The 20,815-nt window shown below is 41.7% G+C and overlaps 1 non-coding gene across 2 annotated transcripts; it reads right to left on the bottom strand.

Moving 5' to 3' along the window:
- Positions 1–836: 836 nt before the first annotated feature.
- NAAA lies at positions 837–20,492 on the bottom strand. 2 transcript variants are annotated; one of them, XR_005382563.1, is made up of 5 exons: positions 20,329–20,492; positions 16,990–17,080; positions 12,719–12,795; positions 3,618–3,695; positions 837–2,290 (listed from the first exon to the last, which is right to left on the bottom strand). It is a non-coding gene; the product is annotated as an N-acylethanolamine acid amidase (transcript). The 2 variants fall into 2 exon arrangements; XR_005382564.1 differs by lacking the exons at positions 12,719–12,795; positions 16,990–17,080; positions 20,329–20,492 and adding an exon at positions 5,146–5,430.
- Between the last annotated feature and the right edge of the window lie 323 nt (positions 20,493–20,815).

The following is a 20,815-nucleotide window of genomic DNA, read 5'->3' as shown; positions in this document are numbered from 1 at the left end:
GCCCCCATCAATGCACTCTTCATGATTACACAGAATGAACTTTTAAAAAAAATCGCTCATCAGCTCTTTGATTTCTGGATACTTTGGAGGAATAAATACCTGGAAAAACATGCCCACTATAAAACTAAAGATAATAAACAAGCATCTCTCTTAAATGTTGAATATTTAGCTGAGCTAGCAAGTAATGAAAGGGGATGAAGGGAATATAGGGAGGATGGGAAATAAAGAGAAGCTTGGGAGGGAAGCAGGCACGAGAGTCATGGCGGCCCCAGGACATCTGCTGGTCCCAGGAACTGAGAATCTTTGGTTCTTCGATACTTATGTTGGAAGATGGGAGATAAAAGGACATGGACATAGATGCACACAAGATGGAGTTAGAATATCAGCCTTTGCAGGGGCCAGTTCTCCTCTGTGAAGATGTGACCACAGGCTGGCCCTCATACAATATAAATTGAGGCTTCAATTTATACCGAATGTTCTAAGAAACCACAAGCTGAGAAATTAACAGACATAAATCTTTTCTGGGTGGTATACTGTCAATCCTGGCCTTCAGGATTTCCAGAGGAACACAATCCAAAACTACAGAACACCAGAGAAATCTCTATGAGGGAGGGTCAGTGAAAACAAACAGCAAAGTTGAGGACTTGCTGGTTGAATTTAGAAGCAGAGTATAAAATAAGTATGGGGATCCCTGGGTGGCGCAGCTGTTTAGCGCCTGCCTTTGGCCCAGGGCGCGATCCTGGAGACCCGGGATCGAATCCCACGTCGGGCTCCCGGTGCATGGAGCCTGCTTCTCCCTCTGCCTGTGTCTCTGCCTCTCTCTCTCTCTCTGTGACTATCATAAATAAATAAAAATTAAAAAAAAAGAAAAGTTTAAAATAAGTATGGGTTAAGAAGTTTAACAAAAACAAACAAACAAACCAAAGCAAGGAACAGATACTATCCAACAAAAATCCCAGCAGTTTGAAAAAGTAGCAAATAGCCCATCTAAAATAAAAATATCATCCTTGAGGGGCATCTGGCTGGCTCAGTCAGTAAAGCATGCAACTCTTGATCTGGTGGTTCTAAGTTCAAGCCCCATGCTGGATGCAGAGGTTACTTAAAATAAAATCTTTTAAAAAATAAATAAATAGGGATGCCTGAGTGGCTCAGTCCGTTAAGTGTCCTACTCTTGGTTTCAGCTCAGGTCGTGATCTCAAGCCCTGCATCAGGCTCTGTGCTCAGCAGGGAGTGTGCTTGAGGTTCCCTCTCCTTCTCTCTCTATCCCTCTGGCTCATGCTCTCTCTCTCTAAAATAAACAAACAAACAAGCATAATCAATCCTTGATATTAAAAACTCAATAGATCCACTGAAGAAATATTTGATTTTACAGAAAAAAATAAAGACATTACCTGGAATATGTCATCAAGAGAGAAATCTACCCCCTCCTATTTTTCTCCCCTCCAAAATACCAGAGGGCTGAGACAGAGGATAGAAAGCATGAAAACACATATGCTTGGGAGTTTAGGAGAGAAGACTTAAGAGAATATAGGACAGTCACAGAAGAGTAACTGAGCACTTTCCAAACTTGAATAAAAGAGATAAATTTGAAATCTGAAAAGCATAACAAATCCTAAGCAAGCTAAATAACAAGAAATCTACATCTAGACCCACTGTAGTGAAACCACAGGGCATAAGGAACACAGGTCTTAAAAACAACAGAAATTTAGATTACTTAAATCCCTCTCCTGCTGAAAAGTCCTCAATGCCTGGTTAAAATTAGGGTAATTCCCCAAATTTCCATCCAAAGGTCACGGTCTGTAGTCTAGAAAACAGGAATGGAAGTGACTAATAAGTAGAAGTTTCTAGTCTTCATCACAGTTCAACATGTCTGGCAAGAGTAAGCTACTCTTGATGTTTGATTTTTAAAAAGGGCGTTAGATGATGGAAATTTAACTATGTGGATCCAACACTGCCCAAGAAGACACATGACTGCTCTGGGCCACTAGTGAGGTATGTGCATTATGGTGAAGCGGGGTGACCAGCGCCTGGCTAACACTTCCCTCCACTCATTCCATTTTCCTTTGCTCTTGCTAGTTCACTAAACAAAAACATCCCACTGATTCACTGTTCATGGATTTTAACCTTTTCTCACTTCATCCTCAGAGACGTTTCTTTCTTGTACGTGCGGGAAAACAAAAAGTCAAATTCTGCAACGCAGTTGTGCGCTCCTTTGAGTCCTGACATTTAAGCAACATCTGTGAGAGCTGCTTCCTCGGGACAGGTGTTCAGAACCACACAACTCTAGAGGCTGGAAGGAAGGGAAAACACAACATTAAATGTCTTGGAAAAAAATTTTTATTCTCCTTGCCAATAACTCTTTCAACATTTTATTAACTAATGAAAAGTGACAATCAGAAATAATTTGGTTTCATATTGCTTTCAAAAAGTGGTAAGAAAGTAGCTATTTAGAAAAAGGAGGCCTATCAGTTTTTATAAAGCAACACTAGACTCATTATGCAAAATGAGAATCCCATGGAAACACGTGATCAACGCTCAGACTAACAACACACTCAAACAGGCTCTACTCAACTACAGGTCTCCATTTTCTTTTAGAAGAACCTTTTCTCTCGCGCTCTTCCAGAAGCACTTCATAATAAGCAGAGGTCTTGCCAGCTCATTTCTTCAAGGCTGACGCATGACACCATTGCTACATGTTGTGGTGAGAAGAGGCTCGCCCTCTGAGTTGACCTCGTTGAGTTGTGCAAGTCAGGACAGACAAACTCAGAGAGGGTCAAGGCAAGCGACACATGGAAGCCAACGTGAGGCGTCCCTATAATCCGCTTTACCCACCCAAGCTGCAAAGTGATTCTGCTTCCCACTTCACAAGACTGGAAAGCTTAACGAGAATGATTCCATATTATTCCTGAAATAATACAATCCTCTCACTCTGTTTTGTTTTTTTAAAGTACAGCTAGCTCTTCAAAAATCTCATTTTTAAGACATCATCTGTAAGGGAAGAAAAATAAATGTACTTAATTCAAACACTGATTTTTAACACTGCCAGGATGCAAATGCCCAAAACACTGGGCCAGGTTTACAAGCTCCAGAAGACCCCGGCAATAGGGAAAACTGCCTAGGTTTGGCAAAAAGGACACCTGCTTTTTCTTCATGTCTTCCCACTCACTGATGGGCTCAGCAATGCCCGAAATAAACTCTGCAGGTGTCCTTTGCCTTCACTATCTGTCATCTTCTTAGGTTGCAAAGGTGCTGGCTTGTCTCGCTATTATTCTGAGGACATGCAAGTCTCCCCAGATATTCCCCCCTCTGTGTCAGTGAAGAGATAACACTTTGCCCTGAAAATAGGTTTGAATAAAGGACAAAGGGCACAGGGCATGAGAAGATTAGCTCTCCTACCAACAAATTCAAAATAAATATCTAACAGTGACATTCACCTGATACAAACTACAACCATTTGCCAGATGTCTGTCAGAAAATGTTCTGTATGTATAAATGTTAGAGATGTTACCATCTTCTGTGAGAAATACCAGCACACACCCACAGATGTCCCCGGATCAACAAACAACAAACTAGCAAAACTTTCACACATGGTTGAATCCACTCCTCTGCTTACTTACTTTTAACCCAGGTTTCTGATCCTAGTCATGTACTTCTCTGGGCTGGCAGCAGTCATCACTGTAGTATAAACTGTGTAGCTGTAAACCATGAGAGGAATTTTTATAGACACATCATTGTCTCCAATATTCCAAAGAGGAGGAAAAAATACCAAGCCCTTCCCTCACCCTTGGGACCCAGGAAAATAATACAAATAGAAGCCTGGATATGTCAGAATATTTAAATTTTTAAAATTTATTTATGATAGTCACACAGAGAGAGAGAGAGAGAGGCAGAGACACAGGCAGAGGGAGAAGCAGGCTCCATGCAGGGAGCCCGACGTGGGATTCGATCCCGGGCCTCCAGGATCGTGCCCTGGGCCAAAGGCAGGTGCCAAACTGCTGCACCACCCAGGGATCCCCATGTCAGAATATTTAAAACTTATAATTCAAGTGATCACAGCGAGTCCTTCCTTTCTATTTTGACAACCCTGTGGAAGGCTAGGTTCAAATTGAAGATTCTCAGACTCCTCAGAATTTCACACCATGGCAATGAGGGCGAGCCAGCCATCGGCCCTCACCCCTTGCTCTGCCCTACACCACAAGTGGCAGTGTGTGGACACCTCAGACTTTGCATCGAGGCTTCAAGCACAACTCCAGGAAGAAGTCATTCCTTAGCCACCCACCAGGCATGGGATGTCCATGGTGGCTACCCACTGCCATTGGGAGAACACCACGGAGGACTGTGGACCACACAGGCCCTGGAAATAGCTTGGAGCTCTCGAGGCTCTGTACTTGGGCCAGATTCACTGGGCAAATGCTCCTGGTCCAGTGAGGGTTATATCATTTATATCAAGGGAGGGTTAGAGGAAGGCCTAAGTGGAACCTCGAAAGCTCAGGGTTGAAGTCAGGGGGCCTGTTCACTCAGATCTAAAGATGAAAAGCACACTGTAATTTATTCAACATACTGCATAGCAAGAAACCTGAACATGATCACACGTACATGCATGCACACACACTCAAACCCCTTTTCCTCACTCCATCTACCTCTTGTCCTGGACACTAGCTGGGATGCATGCTCAAAGCTTCTGGAGCTGGGTTGTTCAGGAATAGGAAGAATTAGTGGCCCAAACTGTACACCTGGCTGAAGTCAGCACTATGAGTGCATGCAGAGACTGTCCAAGGGCAATGGAGGTTCCCTGAATGAGGACTTCAGCTACTTATTTACCTTGGTCATAATTCTATTCTCCATTGTTATTTTAATATTTTCTCTGCTTGCAGCCACTTCAGAGAATATTCAATTGCAGGTGAGTGTGATCTTACAGCACAGCACGAGGGGGCAGCATAGAGCTTTTTTTTTTTTTTTTTTTTTTTTTTTTTTTAAGATTTTACTTATTTATTCATGAGAGACACATAGAGAGAGGCAGAGACACAGGCAGAGGGAGAAGCAGGCTCCCCGCAGGGAGCCCGATGTGGGACTGGATCCCTGATTCCAGGATCCCGCACTGGGTGAAAGGCAGACGCTCAACACTGAGCCACCCAGGTGTCCTACCTGTTGAGCTTTCTTTCTGTTAACTTCGCACAGTGAACAGCCTTAGTTGCCAGGAATCCTTACAAGCAAAAGGCCTGAGAGTCAGGGATCTGTGTTAATTCTGGCTTAGTGGTGATTATCCTTTAAATGCAGTTCTTTGGGGTGGCTCGGTCAGTGGACATTGGATTCTTGGTGGTGCTCAGGTCAAGATCTCAGGGTCCTGCGATCCAGCCCCACTCAGCTAGGAGTCCGCTTCCCCTCTCTCTCTCTCCCTCTCTCTGCCTCCTCACCCTACCACTGCTCCTGCACTCTCTAATAAACAAATCTTAAAAAAAAAAAAATACAGTTCCTCTTGGGTTTTCAGTTACACAACAGAGAAAAATATCACTTGGTTAACTACTTATAATTTCTAACAGTTCTATTTCAACAAAACATTCATATGCCATTTAAACATTCATAGCCTTTAACTCAGTAACCCTACTTCTGGGAATTCAGCCAGGGAAAATAACCCAAAAATGGGGAGTAGAGAGGGATGTACTAATATGTTTATTTCAGAGTCTTAATAGAGGAAAAATTAACAACTGGAGAATGCTTAACTCAATTATACAATATATTTCAATTGGCTTATATAGATGCAGTCCTATAATCAGACATAGCCTTAAGCACTCTGAACCCACCACGAGAAATTCATAAAGCCACTCACACACGTGCTTATGCACTCGACTATGCACAAACAGACAAAGGCATCTACTGTATACTTGGAAATATTTTACAAATTATTTCTGTCTTGAGAAAGGGATTTAAATTTGATTTCATGCTGATAGTACTACTTAGACTCCGAATGCATTCATTTTCCCCTAGTAAATGTAAAGAACGTAAATTTTATTCCTAGCCCTAAAAAAAAAAAAAAAAAAAGAAAGAGAGAAAAAAAATTAAAAATTTTTAATTTTAAAATTATAAGGGCTGTTCACAGCATGGGACTTGCTTTTAAAAGCATTCTTTTAAAAATATGAGAACTATTGGGGAACCTGGGTGCCTCAGTCAGTTAAGCATCTGTCTTCAGCTGAGGTCATAATCTCAGAGTCCTGGCTCAACTCATGATCTTAGGGTTCTGGAATCTCAAGCTCAGTAGGGAGTCTGCTTCTCACTCTCACTCTTCCCCTTTCTCCCTGCTTGTGCTTTCTCTTTCTCAAATAAATAAAATCTTTAAAAATATGTAAACAACTATTTTATTTGAATACTAATTTTTAAAAAGACATAGTCATCATTTATAATAATTATTTTAAAAACTGTAAGAACACATAAAAGAGAACACTCTTATTTTCAAAATGAATATTAGAAGGGCAAAATTGTGCCCTATCGGAAAGGATACAGTCAATTGTATGGTGGACCTGGCTCCTACAGGCTCGTGAGAGCTAACTGTTAAAGAAAGTTTAGAAGCCAATCACAAGCTTGAAATAGGCCGGGCAGAAGTATTTACATCATGGAAGGCAATAAATGCTACAACTCAAGGAGGGTCTCTGTTTTGTGTTTTGTGTCGCTCCTGCCCCGGATCCCACCTGCCCCCAACCAAAGAGCTAGCTTACTAGCATAATACTGGGTCATTTGTTACCCAAGCAGCTCATTTGTTTGAGTGGCTAAGTACTGCCTCATTTGTTTTCCTGTATTGGCTTTTAGAATATTGTTTATAGAATAAATTTTTTAATGTTAATCTTTTTATCAGGCCACACTTACAGAAAAAGCTTTCGAAAGGACCATTGGAAGATATATTCCTATTATGGTATAAAATGAAAAGAACACCACCAGTTTTGGGGCACCAGGGTGGCTCAGTAGGTTAAGCATCAGGTTGTGATTCCAGAGTCCTGGGATGGAGCCCGGCATCCAGCTTCCTGCTCAGTGGGGTGTCTGCTTCTCCTTCTGCCCTTCTCCCTGCTCTTGTTCTCTTTCTCTCTCAAATAAATTAAATCTTAAACACACACACACACACACACCAGTTTTGTAAATGTCATAACCGCCCAGGAATCTTAAAGTACCTGTATACTAAAGTTATTCCACAGGCCATCAGGAAAAATGTTTTGTGTTTGTGTAAGAGAGGGTCATTTCAAAGAAAAAAAAAATCAACTGTGTATTTAAAACTAAAAATTGCTTGACAGGTTTTGTCTGTATTATACTATTTCCTGAAAAGGTCCATTTTGATATTCTTGCTTTGGAGAAAGCAGATATAAGAATGATAAGAAGGTAGGAAATGCTGGGTTTGGAAATTTACTGAAGTAAAAGGAGGAGATAAAAGTGTTTTGACCTCCAGATGCTTTCTCTTTCATTTTATTAAATTAAGCCCCACCTCACTAAGCAAAAGAAGGTGTCTGCACCCCTACAGAGCTGGTCCAAGGTGCAGATAAGGCAATGAAGTAGGACAATGAAGAGCATGCTGTTGGTCGAGTCAGCTTGCCTTTTCTGGTGACAGAGGACCTTCAGAGTTTCCTGTACAAGTGTTGTGGCTGCCTCTCAGGCTTAATTAATGTGACAGGAGTAGCTACGGCCCAGGGGTTCACATCAGAAGACCACATGGGTAAAACCCTGGGCTGTAGAGCTATGAAGCCACTGCTCACAGAATGCTACTATCCAGGGCACAGGCTAAGAGAGAAACAGTAATTTCCAAGTAGGGTGGTAGCAGAACGTCCCAGGAAGTTAAAGAGAAGCCAATGGTGTCTGAAGTTTAGTTCTAACAGAGTGAAATTAAGGCACTCAGAACCAGGGCAGGCAGTGCCAATACCAGACTGATTTAGGACGAATAAATCACTGCCCTCCTCCTTCTGTTTTTCTTCATGGACCTCTCACCTGCCTTATATTTGTTTATCTGCCCTACCTCTCCTCCTCCCCACTCCCAACCAGTGGAATGCTAGTCCCATGAGAGCAGGGATTTGTTCGGTTCCCTGCTGTACCCACAGCACCTTGAAAGCCTGACCTGTAGAGGCCCCCAGAACTCTGCTGAGCCGAAGAGTAGGAGCGTGAGTCCCCCAGTCTGGGACCATGTATGAACAGATGTGTTTAGCATGTCACTTACTTGAAGGTAGCCATGGCTACCTTCTTAAACTGCTCTGACCTCATCCTCCTGTCATCAGGGCTCCTGAGATGGAAGAAAACTCAGTGGGGGAGCTGACAGCAGACGGATTTTTCTCACAAGAGGAAAGAACTGCTGACAAGTTCTAGGCCTGGCTCACCAAATATGGGCCATGTGCTTTCTAGGCAGGTCACCTTCATACAAGATTCTGCACATTTCCTCATGTATTTATTCTTTCAACTGGTACTTTCTGAATAACTACTACGTGCTAGGCTCTATGCTGGTGTTGGGACAGAGCCGTGAATCTGACTGACCTGACCCTGTTTACTCTAGACTTCCAAGAATGACAGGAAGTGGTGACACAATGTAAGAGGTGTCCAAGTAGTGGAAGCAGTTGCTATAAAAGCCATAGCAGGGGAGCCACCCTCACCCAGGGCATCAGAGAAGCATCCCAGGGAGGTATCACATAAGCTGAGCCAAAGGGACAGAGGGAAGTCAGGCTGGTGAGAGTGGGGGTATTGGGCACGGGGGAGGGTAAGACAGTTCCAGCTCAATGGAATAGTTTGGCAAAGGCTTAGAGATGAAAGACAGCATGCTACATCAGAGCAGTGAGCAGAGTGTTCAGACACCCCCAAGGGTTCATGAAGACTCCCAAAGGTCTAGTTAAGGGGACCACTTTCCATTTCTTCAGCTTCCATAGCTGCTCCTTGCTCAAGCTGATTTGCACAAGAACGTCCTGTGGAAGAGCCTGCCCTTTCCACCTGCATCTTCAAAATCACTCTTCACTGCTTTTGGAAAGTTGGTTTTCTGCTCATCCATCCTGAATACTGCCGAGGCACAGTGCCAGCGATGGGAGTAAATTCTAACAAAAGAACAATTCAAAATACTAGTGTCTGCAAAAGTGCCATCAGTCAGCACCATAAACCATCAACCCATGGCAGGACTCTGCGGACTTTCCCCTCACATATACATATTACTGTCAGGGGTGAGGTATTTAGAATCAAATTGGTTTGTTCTGAACTCAGCAAAATTATAAAGTGAGGCAACAGGAGTGATGGAACATCATTTTATGTCATCTATACCATCCTGCAACAGCGATCAAACAATCCGTTTCCTCTAACAGAATTCTGAGAAGAAAGCCAGGTGATGTAAGAGACACTGAAGGCAGTGGTGACTTACTTCATTCAGTTGGCAGAGTCAGGGTGAGACATGCACTTTATCTGTCTGGCTCAGGAAGTGATGGAAGTGGGCAGTGACGGCTAATGGGCATAGGATTTCTTTTTAGGGAAATGAAAATGTTCTAAAATTGATTGTAGAGATGGTTGCACAACTCTGACTATACTGAAAACCAGGAAGTTATCTACTTTTTTTTTTTTTAAAGATTTTATTTATTTATTCATGAGAGACACACACAGAGAGAGAGGTAGAGACACAGGTGAGGGAGAAGCAGGCTCCACGCAGGGAGCCTGACGCGGGACTCGATCCCAGGTCTCCAGGATCAGGCCTTGGGCCCAAGGCGGCGCTAAACCGCTGAGCCACCCGGGATGCCCCGAAGTTTATACTATAAATGGATGAATGGTATGGTATGGGAATTGCATGGCACCACACCTCCACTAAAGGTACACCTGCCTTATGACCCAGCAATTCCACTCTTAAGCCCTTGCTCAGCTGAAACAGACATACATGTTTACCGAAAGCCTCGTACAAGAATTTCTACAGCAGGCTTATTCAGAACGGCCCAAGACTGCAAACAACACAATGTCTATCAACAGGAAAATGAATAAACTGTGGCATATTCATACAATGGAATATTCTTCCATAATGAAAACGAACGAGTGAGTGGTACAAACAACATGGGTGAATTTGAAAAGCATTAGGCGGAGTGAAGGAGTCTGTACTCTAGGATTTCCTTTAGATGTATTCTAAAACAGGCAAACTCATCTGTGGTGACAGAGGTCACAGAGTGGATTCCCGGAGGAGAGTATGAGAGGAGGTGAGAATTTGGCTACAAGGGAACAGGAGGGAAATGTCCAGGGACTTGGGACATTTGTTCTGTATCTTGTTTCATCAGTGCTTACACAGATGAATAAATGAACGTGTACAAGTGTCCAGATGCATTGAGCTACCTTCTTAAGATCTGTGCGTGTCATGGTATGTAAGTTATATCTAAAACATTTAAAAATCATTCTGGCGTGTAGGTTCCCCTTGATAGATTTAAATTCCAGTTTTATTTTTAAATGGCCATATTTGCAACACACTGGGTTTTTTGCAGCTTTAAAATCTTATGATAAGGGATCCCAGGGTGGCTCAGCAGTTTGGCACCTGCCTTTGGCCCAGGGCGTGATCCTGGAGACCCGGGATTGAGTCCCACATCGAGCTCCCTGCATGGAGCCTGCTTCTCCCTCTGCCTGTGTCTCCGCCTCTCTCTCTCTCTCTCAATGTGTCTCTCATGAGTAAATAAATAAAATCTTAAAAAAAAATCTTACGATGAAAAGTTTTAGAGGTCATCTGAAAAATGCATGAAGGCTACATAGTTTGTCAACAGCTTTAGGAAATTCCCAGGCAAAAAGTTTAGAAGAATTTTAAGTCCAGAGGGACTAAGATCATTTAGAGCAAGACCAAGAAGGGCCTTGCACCAAATGTGGTCAAATTACAGTTTACATGTATGTGGTCTGGAACTCTCTAAATAGGTCATGTAAAGCAAACTTTTTGTTCTGTGCAGAATTACTTTCTCATGTCTTTGTTTTGCTAATTTCAACATTTGCAAATGGTGATTCTAAAAGGAGGGTACATTTTTATCTGCAGAAAAGCCTACTGTTATATCTTATCTCAATCATTTATCAAGATAAGGCTATATATAGGCTAATGTCTACAATAGCCACACAGTGGAAGGAGCTACAATGTCCTTGACAGAAGAATGGATAAAGAAGATGTGGTCTATGTATACAGTGGAATATTACTCAGCCATTAGAAACGATGTATACGCACCATTTGCTTCGATGTGGATGGAACTGGAGGGTATTATGCTGAGTGAAGGAAGTCAGTGGGAGAAAGACAATCATCACATGGTTTCACTCATATGGGGAATATAAGAAATAGTGAAAGGGACTGTAAAGGAACGAGGGGGAAACTGAGTGGGGAAAAATTAGAGAGGGAGACAAACCATGAGAGACTCCTAACTCTGGGAAACAAAGGGTTGTGGAAGGAAAGGTGGGTGGGTGGTGGGGGGATAGGGTAGCTGGGTGATGGGCAATGAGGAGGGCAGTTGATGGAATGAGCACTGGGTGTTATACTATATGTTGACAAATTGAATTTAAATAAAAATAAATAAATTTTAAAAAATTATTTAAATAAAATATTGAAAAAAAAAGATTTAACACTATCGGCTAAAACTGTGGTCTATAACAAAGATTTTCTCCTTGACCATACTTAGGCTTGGGTCCTCTGAGGCCTTTTCTTGATAAGGCCTTAACTTGGGCCTATTAAGCTCTTGAACAAACAGTTCTCACACCTCAAGGCTCCACCCATTGGGTTACCATCACCCCTCTTCCAGTGCCTGTCTGAGAAAATAAGGCTGCCCAAAGAATTTACTGTTTGTTCCAGCTAACACTTAAAGATAGGGCCTCTGTTTTCCAGTGTCTGCAGGAGGGTCGGAGGCTAATTTTGATAAGCACATTAGCAATCCCAGACAGGTTTTACACGGACAATCCCTCTTTTTCACTTTTTGTAATTTTTAACTTCTCCAACTCCACTGAGAGCCTATTGACACTCCTCTGTATTCCCTCATTCCTCCCCCATTTTTAAAAATATTTTATTTACTTATTCATGAGAGACACACAGAGAGAGGCAGAGATACAGGCAGAGGGAGAAGCAGGCTCCCTGTGGGGAACCCGATGCGGGACTTGATCCCAGGACCAGGGGATCACACCCTGGGCCAAAGGCAGATGCTCAACCAGTGAGCCACCCAGGCACCCTTCTCTCATTCTCCATTTAAAACACCTGGTTGCCTTTGTACAAATCAAAGTTGAGTTCTGTTCACACTGGACACTCTTCCCTACTACAATAGTATACGACTGATTAAAATCTGTCCCCACCACTTATTTCTTTTTATTGAGGTATGACGGACATATAACATTATGCTAGTTTCAGGCATACAATATTTGCATATGTTGCAAAATGCTCACCGCAGTAAGTCTGGTTAATATCTGTCACCATACATAATTACAATTTTTTTTCTGCATGAGAACTTTTAAGATCTACTCTTAAAATCACCATGCTGAACACTATATGCCCACAACTTATTTTATGACTGTAAATTTATAATTTATAACTATTTAACTCCTTTCCAGCTCTGTTTATCTTTGATACTTATTATCATGAAGGTTGATATGCATTTTGCAAACGCTTAGATGCTTATCCTTTTTAGGAGCTTCTTACATGAAAAATAACATTTTTAAATGAAAGGAAGCATTACAACAGGAGCACACAGAAGATGAAGTCAGGGTGGGGGGGCTCAACAGTAAAAGTACTCACAGTACGGATAAGCCAGCTGATCCGATAGTGTCTCTGAAAAAGGGCAGCGATCACATTCTCCCACCACCAGCCTTTGTCTGCCGTGTTGAGGGAGAAACAAAGAATATATATGAATTCTTGCCCAAGTGCCACATTTTAAAGTTCCTTATATCTTATTTCTTCCCCATGGTACAAAATGATGGGAGAGGAAAGTTGGTGGATGAAGAGTGAGTTTACTGGCATCCAGCTTTCAAAGATAAAGCTTAAATTTCATGGCACCCATAGAAACATATAATTTATATATATACAAATTTCTAGGGATTGGGAAATATTCTGAAATATTCTGCATGTGTATCCATGAATGTTCTGTAATATATATATATATATATATATATATATATATATATATATCTTTTGTTCCTAGAAGCAATGATAATTATGTGAAAGTAAACAATTCTACTAATCATCCCAGGCAAACAGAATTATGTAGCTATCAACAGAAGTGGCTCAATAAGGAGTAGGAAGACTAAGAGAATGTGTTTTCAGAACTTTAAATTTGATTTGGGCTCACATTTTTTTTTTTTAAATATGAGTTTACAGACATTCTCCAAAATTATTTTTTAACATCTTAAAAAAATCTTTGTTGGGGATTTATCTCCAAAGAAATATATTCATCCAAGACATAAGCACTGAGCATCGACTATGTGCCATATTGTGATTTGGTCCAGATCCTTGGAATTTAACAGCAAAAAGGAGAAATTAGTGTGCCATTAAGCAAATAAGATTTTGATAACTATCATAAAGAAAATAAAACAGGATGATACAATTGCAAGTGATGACATTTTTGTCTTTTTGAGAGAAATGTTAAGGATAGCCTCTATGAGTTATAGACATTTGAGCTAAGATGGTCAGAACATCCCAGACAGAAGGCGTTGGTTGGCAGGGCCCTAAGGCAGGGACAAACTTGGTAGATGTCAGAAAAAGAGACACTGGTGCCAGTGGAATGAGGAGGAGACAGGCATAAAATGAGGTGTAGGAGGCGGCCACAGAGAGTTCTCAGGTCAGAGTCAGGAATCTGGATTTGTTTTAAGGGAAATGGAAATTCAATGCAGGTTTTAAACAGGGGAACAACCTGATCATACTAGCTGCTGAGAAGAGAAAGAGGGCAGCCCGGGTGGCTCAGCAGTTTAGCGCCTGCCTTCGGCCTGGGGCGTGATCCTGGACCAGGATCGAGTCCCACATCAGGCTCCCAGCATGGAGCCTGCTTCTCTCTCTGCCCATGTCTCTGACTCTCTCTCTCTCTCTCTCTCAAGAATAAATAAATAAAATCTTAAAAAAAAAAAAAGAAAAAAAAGAAGAGAAAGAATTATTGGAGGGTGAGACCAGATGAGCCACAACTATAGCAGTGTAGGTGTGACAGCAACTAGCCGAGCAGTGGAGGTGGACAGGATGGTCAGGGACAGCCTGGTTTTGGTGGTAGAACTAAGGTCCAGGGAATGAGGAGTCAAAAAATTCTCCTGGTACAATCAGTGCAGTAGAAAGGGGTGCCATATCCTGAGACACGGAAACCCAGGAGAGTAACAGGTGTGGGTAGAGGCAGAGTGAGGGCAAGAAAAAGGGAAAAGAAAAAAGCAAGAGACCTGCTTAAGCATGCAAAATGTGAGACACCTAGCAGCCATCAAAGTGGAGAGGCGGAGAAGGCGGCTGGGGCTCCAACGTGGGGCTTAGAGGTCGGGCCTGGAGATGTGACGACAGCAAGTGCTCCATGGCCCTTACTCTGCCAGGCACCGCTCTGCTCCACATCCATGAACTGCTTCACCCTCACGGCAGCCATCGTCATCCCCTGCTTTCCAGGTACCTCGGGTGTGGTCGCCACGCTAGCAAGGGACAGCACCAACACTGAAACCAGGCAGGCTGGCTCCCGAGTCTGAGACCTTACCTGCCAGGTGGTTTGTTAAGCCTCCCCAAACTGTATGCAATTTGTTGATCCCCCTCATATCCCTACCTTTTCCCAGGGGAGTCAGAGGCCTTGTAGGCACTCTCCATAAGGTCCAGAAACTTAATGAATATCTTATCTCAACCCAGACATGTTACCTTATTGTTCAGGCATTTTAACTTCATCTTAGCAGACTACAATATAATTGGTTTTCATTAATATAAGGATAAAATAAGTATTAAAGTAGCTTGAGGGGTGCCTGGGTGGCTCAGTCGATTAAACATCTGCCTTTGGCTCAGGTCATGATCCCAGGGTCCTGGGATGGAGCCCCACATTAGGCTCCCTGCTCAGTGAGGAGCCTGCTTTTCCCTCTTCCTCTGTGTGCTTAGTCTCTCTCATAAATAAATAAATAAATAAACAAACAAATAAATAAATAAATAAATATTTTTTTTAAAAAAATCAGTTTGAGAAGTTAAGCATCTGACTCTTGATTCCGGCTCAGGTCATGATCTCAGTGTCCTGAGATCAAGCCTCACACTGGGCTCCATGCTGGGCAAGGAGCCTACTTAAGCTTCTCTCTCTCTCTCTCTCTCTTTCTCTCTCTCTCTTCCATTATTCATCTCCTCTCCCTCTCTTCTAAAAAAAAGAGGGGGGGCAGTTTGTCAGTATTCAAACTGTCACAGAAAAACTCAATTATTTTTAAGGATTTTTAAATTTTATGTATTTATTTTAGAGAGAAAGTGTGTGCACACAAGCAAGGAGAGGGGCTGAGGGAGGGGGAGAGAATCTCAAGCAGACACCCCACTGAGCACAGACCCTCATGCAGAGTTCCATCTCCCAACCCCAAGATCATGACCTGAGCCAAAATCAAGAATCAGAGCTTAAACAACTGAGCCACCCAGGCGCCCCAACTCAGTTATATTTAAACTGTTTATATCTTAGGTTCTAGTAATCAGTTTGTTAAACAATTTAAGTCACAAAATGACTTAAAGCCCACAAAGTCCAGCTTTTACATATACACTTGTTTACAGACATTCTGTGTAAAACCTCAGTGACTGTCATGCTGTGGTTTGAGTACCATTGGTTGAGAATCAGTCTCACAACAGGGAGCTTGGGTGCCTCAGCTGATTTGGCATCTGACTCTTGATTTCAGCTCAGGTCATGATCTCAGGCTGGTGGGATTGAGCCCCATGTACTGTTCCTCAGTCAGCGGGGAGTCTGCTGGAGGATTCTTTCTCCCTCTGCCCCTCCTCTGTTTGCTCTCTAAAATAAATAAATCTTTAAAAAAGAGATTCAGTCTCACCCACAGCTGACTTTTGAGAAAATGCTGAAGAAATCCATTAGGATAAAGAACTGATTACTGGCCACTGATCTATACTCAGCCAGCATCCTCCTGTTAAAGCCTTACGTAAAATGGTAAGAACAGACCTAACCAAAGGAAACAACGTGAAGTCAATCAAGCGTTCATCTGATGACCAACACTAAACTTTGTCTTTCTCCTTAGCTCAGCTGCAAGTTCCTGAGGACAGAGACAAGGATCTGTGGACTTTCGGGTTTCCTACCACACCACGGAACTGACTGATATTCCCTGAGCTCTGGGAATGGCAGTGGGGTAGTATAACCAACAGAGCAACTGGGCCAGGACCAGGAGATCAGTTTGAGAACCACCTCTCCCACCTGCCAGCTGTTACTTCAGCTCCCAGCCTCAGCTTCCTCCATCAGAGTGAGGTTAACACTATCAGCCCTGCCTGACAGGACCGTTGTGAAAGTCTAGTGAGAAAACTCAGAACTAAGTCCACAGTATACTATAAAGTACTTTACAGCTGTTGCCTGTACAACGCCTAACAGTCTTCTGCTTCCATGATACCCCAACACGACCCAATTTCTAAATAGCAGCCAAATTCATAACTAAAAATATAAATCAGGGGGTGCCTGAGTGGCTCAGTTGGTTAAGCATCTGCCTTGGGCTCAAGTCATGATCCCAGGGTCCTAGGATCAAGCCCACATCCAGCTCCCTGCTGGATGGAGAGCCTGCTTCTGCCTCTCTCTCTGCCTGCTGTTCCCCTTGCTTATGCTCTATCTCTCTTTCTCTCCAATGGATGAATTAAATCCTTAAAAAATAAAAAAATAAAAAATGTAAATCCGATCTGTTCACTTCCTGGTCTAAAATCCTCCTCAGGCTTTCATTACACTTAAAATCCAAACTCCTTATCATGACCTCCGACTAGACTGGAAGTCCCTGCTACACGGTATGGTAGGTATTCATCTGTATGTTCAGTTGGGGGAGCAAATGAAGTACCTGGAGAGAACTGACCAGAAATATGGCTAAAAATGCTCAGGAATTTGTTTTGATTACCTCGTTCATCTCCAGAAACTGTAAACTTGTATGGACTCTGACCAGTCCATAATCCTACATAGCCAACAAACGTGGTTCCTGTGAATGCGACCTGAAATCAAGAGATAGGTATCATTTTGCCATTCCCACCAAATATACATTGAAATCATCTGTTTTGTCCCACTCGTGGAATTTTTTCTTATAAGTTCCAACATAATAAAAACTCTTAAAATCTTCTGAAAGGTTTAACCTGGAGGTTCCATTGATAGAAGTCAGTGGGTCAGTGATCTTGAATGGGAAAAAAGGCACATCTTTATTTTCACTCATTTCTAACTAAAACTTCACTTCCTCAGTAACAGAGGCACACAACAAATCCTGTAATCACAGCAGTGCCTATGACTCTGCCACCACAGACATAGCAGATACCTCCACATATATAATGGTATCATACTTATCTTGACATGGTATAATTATGCATCCTGAAATGCCATTCTTAACTTATCACTACCCTGAAACTACGGTAGTTATTAGATACACGGTTATTAGATACACGGATTGTGTTGAGAAAAAGTGTAATATTGAATTCCAACATAACTGGGTTTTTTTGTAATCTATTCATTGTATGTGTTACAAAACATTCCGAGAAAGGATCATAGGCTTCATCGAAGGGGATCATGCCCCGAAAGATTGAGAAACTCTATCCTAAAAATAGCAAATGGGCTCTGACTAAAAACTTGTGTTGACTTGATTGTAAGAGATAAAGGTCATGCATCTTGTAAGTTCTGTGAGATAAGAGGAAGTGAGATTGTTTGGCAGTCATAATCATATTTAAATTTTCTATTTATTTATTTTAAAAATATATTTTATTTATTTATGCATGAGAGACAGAGATAGGCAGAGACACAGGCAGAGGGAGAAGCAGGCTGGAGCTCTGGATCACACCGTGACCCAAAGGTGTGGGTGGCTACCCAGGCGTCCCCATATTTAAATTTTAAATGTATCTCTTATGTAACCCTCATGGTTATCCCATGAGTTATAGGGATCACGCCCACTTTAAATTAAGGTAACGAGCTCCAATCACACTCTGGCAGTTACTGCAGATACCAGATTTCATTTTTAAAGAGATACTTAGAATAATGCCTGTTCAATAAAGGTTAACCAACATTTTTTATTTTCAGATACAAACAGACCTGGGCTAATATTTTTCCTTAGAAAGCTATACCTTACATCTGTAATCGTTTTAATCATTTTTTTCTACCTCATCGGGTTGTAAAAATAATTTAAGGTGGCTAAACTACAAAGAAAAAAACGCAGTGGCCTTAGTTTTATAAATGACATTTTCCTGGCTCATTGAGGGCTTCCAGTGAATTCTCTCCATTTCCATTCATGGCAGTAAAATGGGCATAATTCTACGTTGCTGCCAAAGCCTTTACAAAATGTAATTATATGAAGAAAAAAAAAGTAATTATACTGTCATTTTGTTCACATGATACACTGACGCTCATTTTAGGGTCACTCTTGAAAGGCTGAGCAAATTAAAGTTTGAAAATCAAAATCACATTGTAGTTTCCAAGATATTTTATACTACATAATTATAGATAATTCTGGGGTATAAGTTACAAGCTCTACCTTGCAGCTCTGAAAAACTGTATTTCTAAATGTCTGCACTTTCCAGTTGTCTCTGCCAGGTCGGTTAACATAAACCCTTAGCTGCAGCAGGAGGCTCTGAATCACCACTGAAGTCTGAGTTTGGGCGGGAGGGAAGAAAGCCAGTAAGAGGCCAAAGGCCTGGTTTTGTGGTGGTCTATGTCAGGCCTCCACCTCTCATCTGGAAAATGAGGATGAAAATGTTGATTTGCGCCCGCTTGGAGGGCCATGGTGAGGATCTAATGAGGAACGGTATGTGAAAATACTTTAAAAATTATGTACAATATTCAAGAATAAGAGATTAATTATGTTGTGGATAACTTCTTCCTAATTTAGCAAAAACAGTCTCGGCCATGAGCCCTCAGCAGAGAGACACTATTCAAGCGTACACTGCTGGATTTGGTAATAACTTGAGTACTGAGAGTCAAGCCACACCAGCAGGCTATTTCTCAGGGCCGCTCCAGGACACACAGGGACAAATAAAGCAGTAACAGGGCGAGTTCTAGAGAGAACTGTTGAAATAATTTATTTTTACTGCATTTATTCCTTTGTCAACTTAAAGGATTTTTGCTTTATTGTAGATAATGGAGGAAAGCACAAAGCTGCCAATGAAAAGGATTACTGTCCCATCATCCAGTAAGAATTGCTAACATTTCAGCAGATTTCCTTTTAGAACACAGCATGCATGGATATTCTGTCGTTGTTACCATTTAAAACCGTTTTTTAAATAATTCTTCAGCTATAAACCAAATTGTTAACAGTGGAGAAGTAAAGGAATGAAATGAGAAAATGAGAAACTTTCGCCTTAAGTATTTCTGTATAGTTTTAATTTTTTATGAGAAAAAGTTGTTCGTAAAACCAGATGACCAAGTAAGTATTGAATAAATGAGTTTGCAGCATTTGTGACTCAGCCCCTAAATGCAAAGAACATATGAAATATAGTCCTTATCCTTAAAGTGTCCCCCAAAGCCAAAATCTGGCTTTAGCATGCTGTTTCATGGCAATAACATGCTTTGTGTATTGAATGAACATCGATTAAAGCTGTCTCTCCAGATGCTTACACAGAAATATGAAAATAGTACATATTAGGTTACATTTTTATGATGAGAGTAAAATGATCTCAATATAATTTTTTAAAGATCATACTTAAGAGAGTGCTTATAGAATGAAGGACCATTTATTAATTTATCAAGCATTTATCATATGCTTTGCATAGATTACTTCATGTAACCTGTATAGCTACCTCCATAAAGTAATGATTAACCTGAGCTGTCACCTGCAAAATGTGTCTGAGTAATTTCCCACATTCTTGCAGGAAGTAAGTGACAGAAGCAGAATTCAAACCCAGGACTGTCAGACTTCAAAGCTGGCCATTTCTAGTCATTCCGCCATGCAGCAGCCCCTCCCTATTCCAGAAGCAGTCTCAATATGGGAAAGCAGAGAAAGAATTGACTCACCAGGATAAGTGGGTGACTGAGAGTTCCCTAAGGAAAATTAATTGCTTTCTCTAAGTACATACTCCACAATAATAAATGACCCTTCTTTCTATGAGCAAAATGGACATAAACCTCTCTTGCAGTTTTGTGTTTTCAGGAGTTGATGTTTTCTGTACCTTAAAGTGATAACACACTTAAGCAGCAGGCCATCCTAGTGATTGCTAACTTTGGTTAGCAAGTCTCTCTGATTTCTGAATCTTACAGTGTACAACTATACCTGCCCATTCTTTATGAATTGCACATCCACGGTCAGCTTGTTCAAGAAATTTTCAAAAGGATAATCCAGATTCCGGCCATGGTAAATGTGGCCTCTGGAGTCTTGAGCCACGATACTGGTGCAGAATCTGAGAGAAGAGAAAAGTACAATATGAATGAATGAGAAACGTAAGAAAAAGGGAAATGAGTTTTTCATTTAAGAAATAAAGCCTTGGGCAGCCCCTGTGGCGCAGCGGTTTAGCGCCGCCTGCAGCCGGGGGTGTGATCCTGGAGGCCTAGGATTGAGTCCCACGTCAGGCTCCCTGCATGGGGCCTGCTTCTCCCTCTGCCTGTGTCTCTGCCTCTCTCTCTCTCTCTCTCTCTGTGTCTCTATGAATAAATAAATAAAAATCTTAAAAAAAAGAAAAGAAATAAAGCCTTAAAGTAAAATAAGTCTTCTCCTTATAATGGGTACATATGATAGGTGATCCTTGTGCAAGAATATGGAT

Source organism: Canis lupus, chromosome 32, assembly GCF_011100685.1.
Source record: "Canis lupus familiaris isolate Mischka breed German Shepherd chromosome 32, alternate assembly UU_Cfam_GSD_1.0, whole genome shotgun sequence".
Classification (NCBI taxonomy): domain Eukaryota; kingdom Metazoa; phylum Chordata; class Mammalia; order Carnivora; family Canidae; genus Canis; species Canis lupus.
The sequence above is the reverse complement of the archived record's forward strand: the minus strand, read 5'-3'. Positions and strand labels throughout refer to the sequence as shown.